This window comes from Poecilia mexicana, unplaced genomic scaffold (genome assembly GCF_051168715.1).
Source record: "Poecilia mexicana isolate PSO_F unplaced genomic scaffold, ASM5116871v1 scaffold_19, whole genome shotgun sequence".
Lineage (NCBI taxonomy): Eukaryota > Metazoa > Chordata > Actinopteri > Cyprinodontiformes > Poeciliidae > Poecilia > Poecilia mexicana.
In genome coordinates this window covers 25,944,187-25,956,799 of record NW_028263388.1, presented here as the reverse complement: position 1 = coordinate 25,956,799, position 12,613 = coordinate 25,944,187, and positions in this window count along the sequence as shown.

Sequence of the window (12,613 nt, the reverse complement as noted above, 5' to 3'; positions counted from 1 at the left end):
TATTTGTGCTTATTTACTAAAGCAGAGACATGTGGGACTATTTCCTTTTCCCAGGCTCTGCTTTGGCAGCCCCGCTTTACTCCAAAATAATCACGTTTCCACAGACCTGGCTAGGTCTGGAGCAGGGAGACGCCTCCATGGAGGGGACGGGGGTATATAACGCCTGAGCCCCACCTCCAGGCATTATAAATAAAGCCATTTACAAATATGGTTACATGTAGACATGTAATTGTGTGGCGGTTGTCATACTCCAAACCGCCACACAATTTAACAATCCTTATTGAAAACCTCATGAAATGGAGGAAAATTTACCACCAACATCGCAGCCCACCATAAATAATAACCTGGGCGGAACACGGTGTGCTAAATAATAAAACATAATTTAACGAAGCTTTGAAGCAGATAAATTTTCCTCGAGGAATTTTAATAATCGAGGTACTCGAATCATTTGAGGAATCGTTACAGTCCTACTGTCATGTAAACTTTAAAACATAAAGTAATACAGCAGCTTCATGAAAGCCAGGTATAAAATAAATTAATTAAAGCTTACCTTAATCTTGGACGAAATGAAACCTCCACAGGTAGGATGCGTCGCTCCTTCACCCTGATGTTCCTTCCCTAGTATAACTTCTTTGGTACCCCGTTGGCCCCCATCTAGAACCGCCCAAGGCTGCAGGTCTGTGTCTGGTACATAAATGGGGTAAGTGGTGCTTGGTATAATACTGGTGTTCAGCCCCGCCATGAAGGCTAACTGAGATTTCGTTAATCTAAAAAATTAATTATTCTCTAATATTGACTTAGATTATCTGACACAAGAGCCTATATTAGAAATGAAACAATGTAACATATATAACATTCACCAGCAAAGTTTACACAGGTGGTAAAGATTATTATTTATATGTAATTCTTTCACTCTGTCAAAAGTAAGATACATCCCAAATCTTCGGTTTTTGTTTTGAAGGTTTCCTAAAGATACGATGTGAGGAAGAAGTGGGAAATACCTTTAAAGAGAGACGGATTCATTGCAGCACGGATGAATCTTGCTCCGGATTTTGGACTCAATCTCAGCTGCTGAATCACTCTGAAGCTACAACTCCTCGGCTGAAGAAGTTGTAGCTTCTTCAGCCGAGAAGAAGCTATATATATATGTGTGTGTGTGTGTGTGTGTGTGTGTGTGTGTGTGTGTGTGTGTGTGTGTGTGTGTGTGTGTGTGTGTGTGTGTAACCGGGTGGTTTTATTGGAAGACATAGTTTACATCCAGTGGTTGAAAATTCCCACCGTGGTTTGGGCCTTTGAACACATCTAGGCCCCGCTCCCCACCGTCACTTCCGTTCACAGCCTGTTCGGGCTCATTAGTGTATATAGGCACCGGGTGTGCACGCAAATCTGTGTGTGTTTGTTTGGTCCGTTGGTTGAGTTGGCTCTCAGGTCAAATGAGTGCTGTGCTCATCGGGTTGCTGCGAGTGTTCGGATCGTGGACATTTAATACTGGTAGGATAAATGCATTTTTATGTCACTACTCTACCTGTCTATTATTGTCAGCAGATGTGTCATTGTTTTCTTTTGGTATTGCAGACTCCTGCTGTTGCCTATTATGCTCCCACAAACCGTGCAGAACCAGAACAGCATAGCTCCTTATTTTTATTAGCGTACTGGGCACAGCCCTAGGACTGGGTTGGGGCAATGCGGGATTTGTTTTTCTTTTTTTCTAACATTATTTTGTGTTACTTTGTGTTCCTACTAATCTGGTTTGCATTTGTTTTGGTTCCAATTGCTTCTAGTCTTGTCCTGGGTTTTTGAGCCTTATTGAGTTTTAAATTAGAATAATAAAGTCTTTTTAATATTGTAAAGGAATGTATAAATAAAATATATTTTGGTATACTACTTCTGTTTCCTCATTCTCAGCCAGACCTACCTGGGTATAATTAATTGGGAAACTCTAGACCACTTGATATTTCAGTAGTCTACCAGTTGGCTTTAGGGCCACGTCCTCAGTCACAATCCGGGTTCTTTCCCCCGTGTTATATATATATATATATATATATATATATATATACACACATACTTATGTAACCAGATCCTTTTTCTGCGTTGTGCTGGTTATTGAATGCATGGACCGTGACACAGTTTCTTTCAAGCGGATGATTCTTAGTTTATTTCTGACGAGAATACAGACAAAACAACCGTGTTAAAGGCTGCCCGCTCCAAGTCCTACACAAAACAAAAGTATATAACAAAAATTAACTTAATAGATCTATAAATAAGCTGAATGTATTTAGATGGAAAAATAAAACGCACACACCTCTCCCGCAGGACATGACAAAAGGGGAGGGGCTAAGGGGCGTAAACAATTTAAAGACAATACCACAGAAGAAGAAATAAGAGAGGGGCTTCAGATCTTAAAGTAACACGGTTAAAACAATGACAGGTGTTTCAGTAAGATAAGGAACAAGACAATAAAAAGACATTTTGTGTAATTATAACAAGAGAATTACAACCAGGTTACACTTGCATATACACATGTATCCAATATATATTATTCAGTATTAATCATTATTTATTTGTGATTGTATAGTTATATAAATATGTATTGATATTACTAAATAATTTATTAAATAATGAACGGCTGTGTGCTTTGTAATATGCTCTTCATACATACATCGATATCAGAATATTCCATTCCTATTCTATTGTTATAGCCACTAAGCATATTTAAATACGCTGAACTATGTATGGGGTTAGGCTAGGGTTTGGACTACAAACCAGCGGCCTTAACTGCCATAGCTGTAGTTCTATCTATGGTCAAGACTCAGTTAAAACAGAGGCCTGAGCAGCATGTCAGAACTACAACATGGCGGAACCGTCTGTTACTATAGAGGAGGACTTAGCTGGTATTCTGAACTACTTGTGCTTTGAGCATTATATGACTGAGTTAACCCAATCACTATTACACATGGAATTAGTGTGGCCATTTCAAATGAAGCTTAATGAAAGTTTCAAAATAAAAGCCTCATTAATCCCCTCTGGTAATTGCACCGCCACAGGCGGTGCAATTACATTAGCTTTAATGATCTTTTTCCCTCAAGTTAGTGCTCCACCTTATGCAGTGCAATAATATGAGCCTTTATTAGCATTTTCTTTCAAGTTATGGCATTGGCATGCGCAAGCCAGTGCATTAGCATTTAACCTAAAATGCTAATAAAAAAAGGGCTTTTAGCCAATTTTCTTATTAGCCATGTTTAGAATACTGAATGGAGTAAGTCAATGACAAGACAACATGGTAGTGATAACCCACATGCTACTGATACCATTCATGCTATTATTAGCATTTTGGCTAATTTTACCGTATGCAACATACTGAATGGTACAAATACAGCTTAGTCCACATGCTTCTGACTCTCCACAGGTTATTGACTACATTGAAGCTTTCTTTAGCATTAATGCTAATTTTTAGCATCAGAACGCTGGGTCCAAACCGACTAGCACATTTTGGCAGGCCCCATTTAAATTTCTTCAGGAATTTTCTAGTTGGAGCTTGCCATTAGCATTACATAGGGAAGAGCAGTGACTGCCAGGCAGTCACTGCCTTCCATGTAATTCATGGCAGGCACCTACTGTTCTTCACCCAATAGAAAGCCTCTTTATTATTTATTATTCTTCTGTCACAGTTAATGCGGCTTGTACCGCTGCGTGCCTACCCACAAAAGTGGTATCAAATCGTGAGGACCGAGAAGGGAGCTATTACTTTTATTGAGAATGGACCTTACCAAGCTCCGCCCAGAAACGCCCCCTAAAATCCCACGTGGCTGCATGTCTCACAAACAAAGCCTCGCGGAGCTTAGTTTCTATGTGTAAACATGGCGTCTTTCATTTCGACTGACTCTCTGCAGAGTATTTCTGAGTCGATTAGTGTAGCATTTCTGCCAGATTTTCAAAAAATATCAGCCACGACAATGGACAGGGGAACCAACAAGTTCATGTCATCTTTTATGGACAAAATCAAGGTGTTTGAGCCACACGATGCCTCCAACATTGTGCGCGTCACAGCGAAATGCTACCGGTCGATGAGGAAAACAGCAGATCCTCACACCCTCAGCATAAATATAGCTGTGGACAAGATTGTTCTTGCAAGGCTGGGTAAGCCGGGCATTCATTGTTTTGAGGGTTACTTTTGAAATCAGTGATTTCTGTTGTTGGCAAATGTTTGAGTGTGCCTAGGCCTGATGCACTGTACTCGGTGCTAACGTGGCTAACACGATTACAGTTTAGTAAAAAGCCTTTTCAGGTAAAATAAAATCCTTAATGCATGTCAGATACGCATGATACGCAGATAATGCATGTCAGGTACACATTGCATATTGATCTGTTCAGCTAACGTAAGACTATGTAACAGACAGGCTTCAGGGTGTAGAAGATGTATCGTACTGCCATTATGCTGTACTTAGCTAAAAGGTTTTCATAATGGATGTGTTAATTATTGACTTTATTTTTTTCATTCACTAAACACAAAGAAAGCAAAGCAATAATACTTACACCGGCACACACTCCTTTGTTCTTATTGATCTTACGACGGTTGAGCTGCAAATGCGGTCGTGCCCAAGCTTTGATCCAAGCTAGGCATCCCGTTTCAGATTTTGGAAATCTGTGAATTTTAGTTCCACAAATACGATCAGGATACCTGACATCGCCTGTACAGATACCCCACTGACAGTGGAGAACCATTCTTTTTCGAGTCCTGACGCAAAAACGTTCTGCCGGTCTGCTAGTCCACAACGTTAGCATGTGTTTACTACTGTAGCTTGTGATTGTGAGACGGTCACGCACGTGGTAGCTGCGCTGTGACGTGAAATGGGCATTAGCCAATGAAACGCGGCCCCTGTGGTAAGGTCCATCGGAGTTACGACGGCGACGTAAAAAGCGAAAAACCATAGACATCAATACGTAGACGCCTCATGGAGCGCTGAGTCATCATAGACATAACAAGGATAGACGTCTCATGGACCGCTCTCTCCTATTGTCGCTGACGAGATTTAGGGCGGCCATCTTGGAGCGGTATACCACTCCACTCAGCGTTATGTGTTTAGCAGCACAATGACGTATCAGTGCATTTAATCGATCATAACACGCTTTTTTGTTACTGTAAACCATATTCAAACATCTATCAAAGCTGCATTTATAAACAATTGTATTTTTTAAGTATGTTTTTAATACATAGTTCATCATATTTAAATATGCTTAGTGGCTATAACAATAGAATAGGAATGGAATATTCTGATATCGATGTATGAAGAGCATATTACAAAGCACACAGCCGTTCAATTATATATGTTTTTCAGCCAACGAGTCCAAAATCCGATCAGAGATTCATCCGTGCTGCAGTGAATCCGTCTCTCTTTATAGATATCTCCCTCTTCTTCCTCACATCGTGTCTTTAGGAAACTTTCAAAACAAAAACGGAAGATTTAGGATGTATCTTACTTTTGACAGAGTGAAAGAATATAAATAATAGTCTTTACCACCTGTGTAAACTTTGCTGGTGAATGTTATAACACATAATATAAGTTTTATAATATGTGTTATATTGTTTCATTTCTAATATAGGCTCTTGTGTCAGATAATCCAAGTCAATGTTAGAGAATAATTAATTTTTTTAGATTTACAGACTCTCAGTTAGCCTTCATAGCGGGGCTAAACCCATATTACACTGTAGCTAATATTAGCTGGTATCTCGCCGGTGGACATAAATACAGTAAAGTAATATTCTAATCACAATATATACACAATAATATGTCCATCTTACTTGTGAAATGTTGTCTGTGGAGCCCTCACATCAATAATCCATAGATCCGAACAACAATATCCCTCAGTGCTGAGGTATCTTCTGCTGTTTGGATTGATCAAAGGAGGAGGGTATACCGCTCCAAGATGGCCGCCGTATTTCCTGCCCCGGAGCGGCCAATGCGGGGTCTACTCTTATATTATGTCTATGTGAGTCATATGTAAAGGCATCCGCCATCTTCTATGTGGCAGCAGGGCGATCGGAGCTCCTTAAGTCCTGTGCTGTGTGGACTTGTTTCAACTGTTTTACGAAACAAACTGGATTCATTAGGATTACCTTCCCCAGGTAAGGATGAAAGATCAGAATTACTTGACTTTGCAGCCAGAAATTCGCTTTTAAACAACTGAAAAATATTTCCTATGTAGCTAAATTGGCCCGAAATAACTGCTGATTGTTAGCTTAGCAGCTAACGTTTTCATACTGTTTTCTAATGAGAGAGCTGATGAAAAACCACTGTTAGAGGAGAAGTTAATTAAAAACCAGAGGATTTAGTGAGGAAAGATCAGTCAGGATCAGAGCTGGAGCTGCTGTTCTTCAGTCTGTTTCCCAGCTCAGCTTCACCATGTCGGTATTTAGCTATAAAGATGCTACGAATCAGAGCCCAACATGCTGAAAATGTATTTTTCTGAATGTGAAAGAAACGTATACGAAACATATCGTATGTATTTTCTATTACACTTTTGGATAATTTCTCTTTTATCCTTGGCTTTAGCCTATGAACCAGCACACCACAGATGTAGTCCCGCCAAACGGGTTTATTAGTAATCAGAACGAATCGCTATATCCGAGGCCACAGCTCACAACTCCAACAAACCGTTGCGCTCCCATAACTAGCTTCCTGCTAACATCCCCCCTCGAACTCCTTTCTCTTCCGGTCCTGTCCTGCTGCTCCCCTCATTCCCTGCCCACATGACAGATCTATCACGTGAGCGGGAGTCAGCAGAGCCAGACAGAAGGCCATAACTTTATACACACAACAATAAAGATCACAATGTAACATACAACAAATACACATAACCATATGCCCATATGGGCAGCAGAACCAAAACACAGAATCGTTACATTACCCCCCCCACTACAGAGTTCCTCGCCCACGAGGGAACAAAGTCATCAAACCGCCTTGGGGCCCTCCTCGTCCGCTGTGGGCGAGCTCCCTGCGGCGCTTCAGACCGCACCGGCGGGACATCATTCGGCAACGGCGGTACGACTTCTGGGGAGGCTGGTAGCGATACCAGCGACCCCAACTGATGGCCTTCTGGGGCCTGACCCAGTTGCTCCATGCATGGCTTGCAGGACTACGTCTTTCAGACCTTTGGAGACTACAATCTGCCATCGCTCCTCACCTGTGACGGGGTCTTTCCATGCGCTTTGCAGCACCCCATCTTCCAGACACAAAGCCTCAAACTTGGACCACAATCCTTTAGTTGCCAGCGAGAACCCCATAACCTCCTCCCATGGCGGCTTCATTAGACTCTCCACACAATGCAACACAGGCTGGATGTCAGGATCCTGTTCCTGTTGATGCCTCCAGCTGTCTGTGCCAACCGCCTGCAGTTCCCTGCAGATTACTGAGTCACCCTGGCATGATCCTGGCTGCCTGCGTTGCTGCTGTTCCTCCTCCAGCCTCTCTCTCCGGTCACAGTAACTGCATCCTGCTGCAGCACAAGGGCAACGGGAGAGAGCATCGGCATTAGAGTGCTTAGCTCCAGCCCAATGGACAACCGAGAAGTTGTAGGACTGTAACTCTTCCAGCCACCGGGCCACCTAACCCTCAGGTTCTTTAAAAGACACCAGCCATTGGAGCAGAGTGGTCTGTCCTTATAGTGAAAGGCAGGCCACACAGGTAGTACTTAAAATGGCACAGAGAAAGTACCACCGCCAGCACCTCCCGCCTTGTCATGCAGTAGCACCTCTCTGCTTTGTTAAAGGCCCTGCTGAAATACCCTACCACTCTCTCTCCCTCCTCCCCTAACTGGGAAAGGACCCCCCCAGACCCCAACGCTACTTGCATCCGTGTCAAGGATGAAGGGGAGAGAGGGATCAGCAGGAGCAAGAACTGGGGCCTCAGTCAGAGTTTGACGCAGACAGTCAAATGCCCCCTGGCACTGTTCAGTCCACACGTAGTCTCGGTTCTTCTGGAAGAGTTGGAACAGGGGAGCCGCTATTCTTGCAAAGCCCCACACAAACCTCCGGTAATAAGAAGCCAGCCCCAGGAAACTTTTAAGATCTCTCTGAGTTGTGGGGATCGGCCATTCTGCCACCATCTTTACTTTGTCCTCCATTGTGCCGATTCCCTCCCTTCCAACCCGGTGGCCCAGAAATGTCACTTCTTGTTGCATGAAATGACATTTATCTGGGTGGAGTCTCAGGCCTGCTGCTCTAATTCTCTACAGCACCCGACGGAGTGAGCCCAGAGCCGTTGCAAAAGAAGTGCCATGGACCAGTATGTCATCCAGATACACCAGGCACTCTTGGCGAGGGATGTCAGCTAGCACCCGGTCCATCAGCCTGGAAAAGGTGGCAGGTGCATTGCACAGCCCAAATGAGAGCACTTTAAACTGCCAAAGTCCCCGTCCCGTGCAAAAAGCAGTCTTTGGTCTGGCACCTGTCGATAAGGGGACCTGGTAATAACCGCTCCGAAGGTCCAGAGATGAGAACCAGTTGGAGCCAGACACCAGGTCCAGTGACTAATCGACCCTAGGCAGTGGGTATGAGTCTCTCTCTGTCACCCCATTCAGCGGCCTGTAATCAGCACACAGGCGCCACCCTCCATTCTTTTTGGGCAACATGACAACAGCAGCCGCCCAGGGGGTGTCTGAGGGTTCGATAATGCCAGCTTGCAACATGTCCAACACTGCCTTGTCACATGCTTCCTGACGGGGCCAGGGGGAGCCGGCGGGGCCTACATTTTATCGGGAGAGCATCTCCCGTCAAGATGTCATGTTCCACCAACTGAGTCCGACCCACCTGATCTTCACTCAGAGCAAAGCTGTCCTTAAAGTCCATGAGCAGCTGCCACAGTTGTTCTTGCTGCTGGGTGTCCAAACCCCTACAGTTTTCTGCCCAGATCTTCCTCACCATGTTTATCGACGCATCCTCTGTCTCATGAGGCACCCACACTGGGAGTATAGGGTTTGTAGGTTTGGGGGCTGTTGCGGCAGCAATCTGGTTGGTCTGAGGTGCGATGTGTTGAACAGCTGCAATCTGAGGTTCTGTGTGACAGACCACAGGCCCCATCAGAACTGGACCAGAAACTGTGGGCAGCAGCGGAATGAGAGGGCCTTTCTTAAAGCTCCATGTTCCCCCTCCTAAATCCAACTGGCACCCTGCAGCCCTTAAAAAGTCCAACCCCAATACGCACATGTCCTGCACCTCAGCTACCCACACAGATTGGCCACCTACATTAACAGTCATTGTCCCCCTCCCCTTCATAGGTGCCATGTCCCCTGTTACTGTGCGCAGCTGCACTGTAGTGGGCTGAATCCGAGTCCAGTCTGGCACCACATCAGGCCTCACTAGTGTTACTGTGGAACCAGTGTCAATTAGGGCCGTGCAGGGAATCCCTTCCACTGTGACATAACAAAAATCCCCAACACACGTGCGGCCAACCACCGCAACCATGGTCACTTGGCCTTGGCTCGCATTGACTGCCTTAGGACAATGTCTGAGGAGATGCCCTGGTTGACCACAGCCCCAACAAAGGACAGGGGCTACAGAGGAGTCCTGCGTCGACTGCAGCGACACCGCTCGAACAATTTCCACCAATTCTGAGACCCAAGCAGGTTTCTCCTGGTTCAGCTCTGCCCCCTCTGGAGATCTGCATGCTGGTAGTTGTCCTCTCTGGTCATCTCCAGCTGCTACTCCAAGCAAGCACTCCCTCTCCACTGCTAAATCCAAAGCGTCCTGCAGGGATTGGGGGTGCATTAGCTGGAACTGCACACGCAGCTCTGGCGGTGACAGAGCTCTGATGAATTGATCTCTCGCCAATTCATTCTGTACACCTGAAGGCATGTGTGCATACGCTCTCCGTGTGAGGCTCTCAATGTCATTAGCCAAAACACGCAAGGGTTCACCCGGCAACCTGCTCCTGCTGCTGAGTTTATGTTTAAAGATGTCTGGCTGTACATTGTCCAAACCGCCTCTTTAGTGCTCTGACTAAGGCATCATAGTCTTTTCTGTGCTCGGAACCGAGCAGCAACAGGCAGTCCAACGCATCGTCTTGTAGACGGAGAGCTAGCTGCAGGGCTTTATGCTCCACTGTCCATCTTCCAGCCTGTGCCAGCAGCTCAAACTGTGCATGGAACGCCTCCCAGCTTGACCTACCGGAGTACTTGGGCGTCTTCAACGGGACAGCGATGTTATGGCTGCCGCCATTGTTATAACGGTCACGGCCGCCACCATACGCGTTGACAAGATCTTTCGGTGCTCGCTGGGACAATGGCGTCGACGGCCCTGACTTCCCGCCGGCATCAAGACCTGCCTCGGTAGCCATCCTCGCCGCAGAGCCGCGCAGAGAAGCCTTCGCCTGAGCCATTTTATCAAGCTCCACACTCCACGCCTCACTGTCCTCCTCTCTTTCCGACTTAACTCTCACGTGAGGAGGCGTTCCGTCCATGACGCTATTGTAGCCAGCGGAGACAACGTGCTAATAACACTCACTTGGCTTCGTTGGTGATGGTTTACTTCTGACACCAATGTAATGACGCAGCACACCACAGATGTAGTCCCGCCAAACGGGTTTATTAGTAATCAGAACGAATCGCTATATCCGAGGCCACAGCTCACAACTCCAACAAACCGTTGCGCTCCCCCAACTAGCTTCCTGCTAACATCCCCCCTCGAACTCCCTCCTCTTCCGGTCCTGTCCTGCTGCTCCCCTCATCCCCCCGCCCACATGACAGATCTATCACATGTGAGCGGGAGTCAGCAAAGCCAGACAGGGGAAGGCCATAACTTTATACACACAACAATAAAGATCACAATGTAACATACAACAAATACACATAACCATATGGGCAGCAGAACCAAAACACAGAATCATTACAGTATTTTTCTGAATGTGAAAGAAATATATACAAAACATATATGTATTTTCTATTACACTTTTGGATAATTTCTCTTTTATCCTTGGCTTTTAGCCTATGAACCAGGACGTCTCAGAAGTCATTGAGTTCTCCCAGTGTGACCGGCAGACTGAAGCCTGTGACCAGTGTTCCCAGTATAATAAAAGTTTTATTCTTTCACTTTTTGTGTATTTTTAAATACCTCAATCTGAAGTATTAGTGTATTAATGTAGCTTATATAATGAAATAAAAAATAATTTACTCTGTTGGAATTATTTTCACTCTTTGCTGTCGATAGCAGAGTTGACATACTGTAAATTCTCTGGAAAAAAGTAAGAAAAATATGTAGTTTAATGTTTGACAATGATTTGTAAATCAAAAGTCATTTCTCAATAACGTATAAAAAAATAAATACAGGAAAATTATTTGTTTCTTGTCTTGAAATGTTACATGTACATTAAACTATGGAATTATGTAAATATATTCTTCAATAAAACACTGTAAAAGTGTGTCTGTTCATCAATGTCATAACAATTTTCAGAATCGTTTCTATCAAATAAAACATTGTGCTCTTTAATTTAATTGTGCTCTTTAATTAGAAACACTCTTTAGTCATTTCTTTGATTGCCAAATATATTAATGTGTGTGAGAAAATGTGTCAATGGCAGGTATTAACTTAAAATACTTTGTAGAACGGCACTTTATCAAGTTCAGGCCATTCACTTGTATTACCTTACTGGCACATATTCCACATTCAGTAAATATGCACACACACTTTATATTTATATATATATATATGTGTGTTTGTGTGTGCATATTTGCACACACACAAACAGTTCTTCAGCAGAAAAGAGGAGAAAATTAACCTTACTGTTCAAGACTATATAAATAAAATTTCTTATATATTATTCATATATTTATTTGAATAAAATATTTTTTATTTAATAAATTATATATATATTTTATATATACATATATTTTATTTAATATATTGACGTCTGTGTGTGTACATATGTTCATAAATGTTGATTACTGTATATATAAAAATGATTTATCAAAATCAATTGTATTATAGGTTCACATTTATTTTCTTTATTCAGAAATTACAATTAAAATATAATGAAAAGTCAAATGTTGTCTTTGGTGATCGTTTAATTTCCAAATATATTCACGTTTATATGTGAGTGGGTCTATGACGAACATTGGCTAAAAATACTTTGTGGAATGGCATTTTCTGAAGTTCGGTCAATTCATTTGTATTAGCTTACTGGCAGAGATGCTACATTCAATATGGCGGACGCAATTACGTATCGCTGCAACGGTCCAACCCGCTCCATGAGGCGTCTACGTATTAATGTCTATGCGAAAAACGAGCAAAATTTCCAACTGCCGAAACGCAGAGTGTAACTGACACCAACTGCAGCTTTTTTAGAGTGAGGAAAAGAGTGGATTTTTGACCCCAAAGTAATTTTGAAATCGCTCTCATGGCTGCAACACTTGCTCTATTGATATGAAAGTTGGTTTTGACATTGATACGCATGCCTGCTCCGGTAAAATGCTTTCAAAATTTCTCTAGGGCTGATGGTTTTCTGTCAAGGTGCTTCAGAGCAAAATCATGTGACAGCGTACCTTCAGGCACTCAACCATTCATTTTCAGACTTTTCTGAAAAATTTCTGAGCTCAGCGCACACCATATTTCTCTCATCACTGT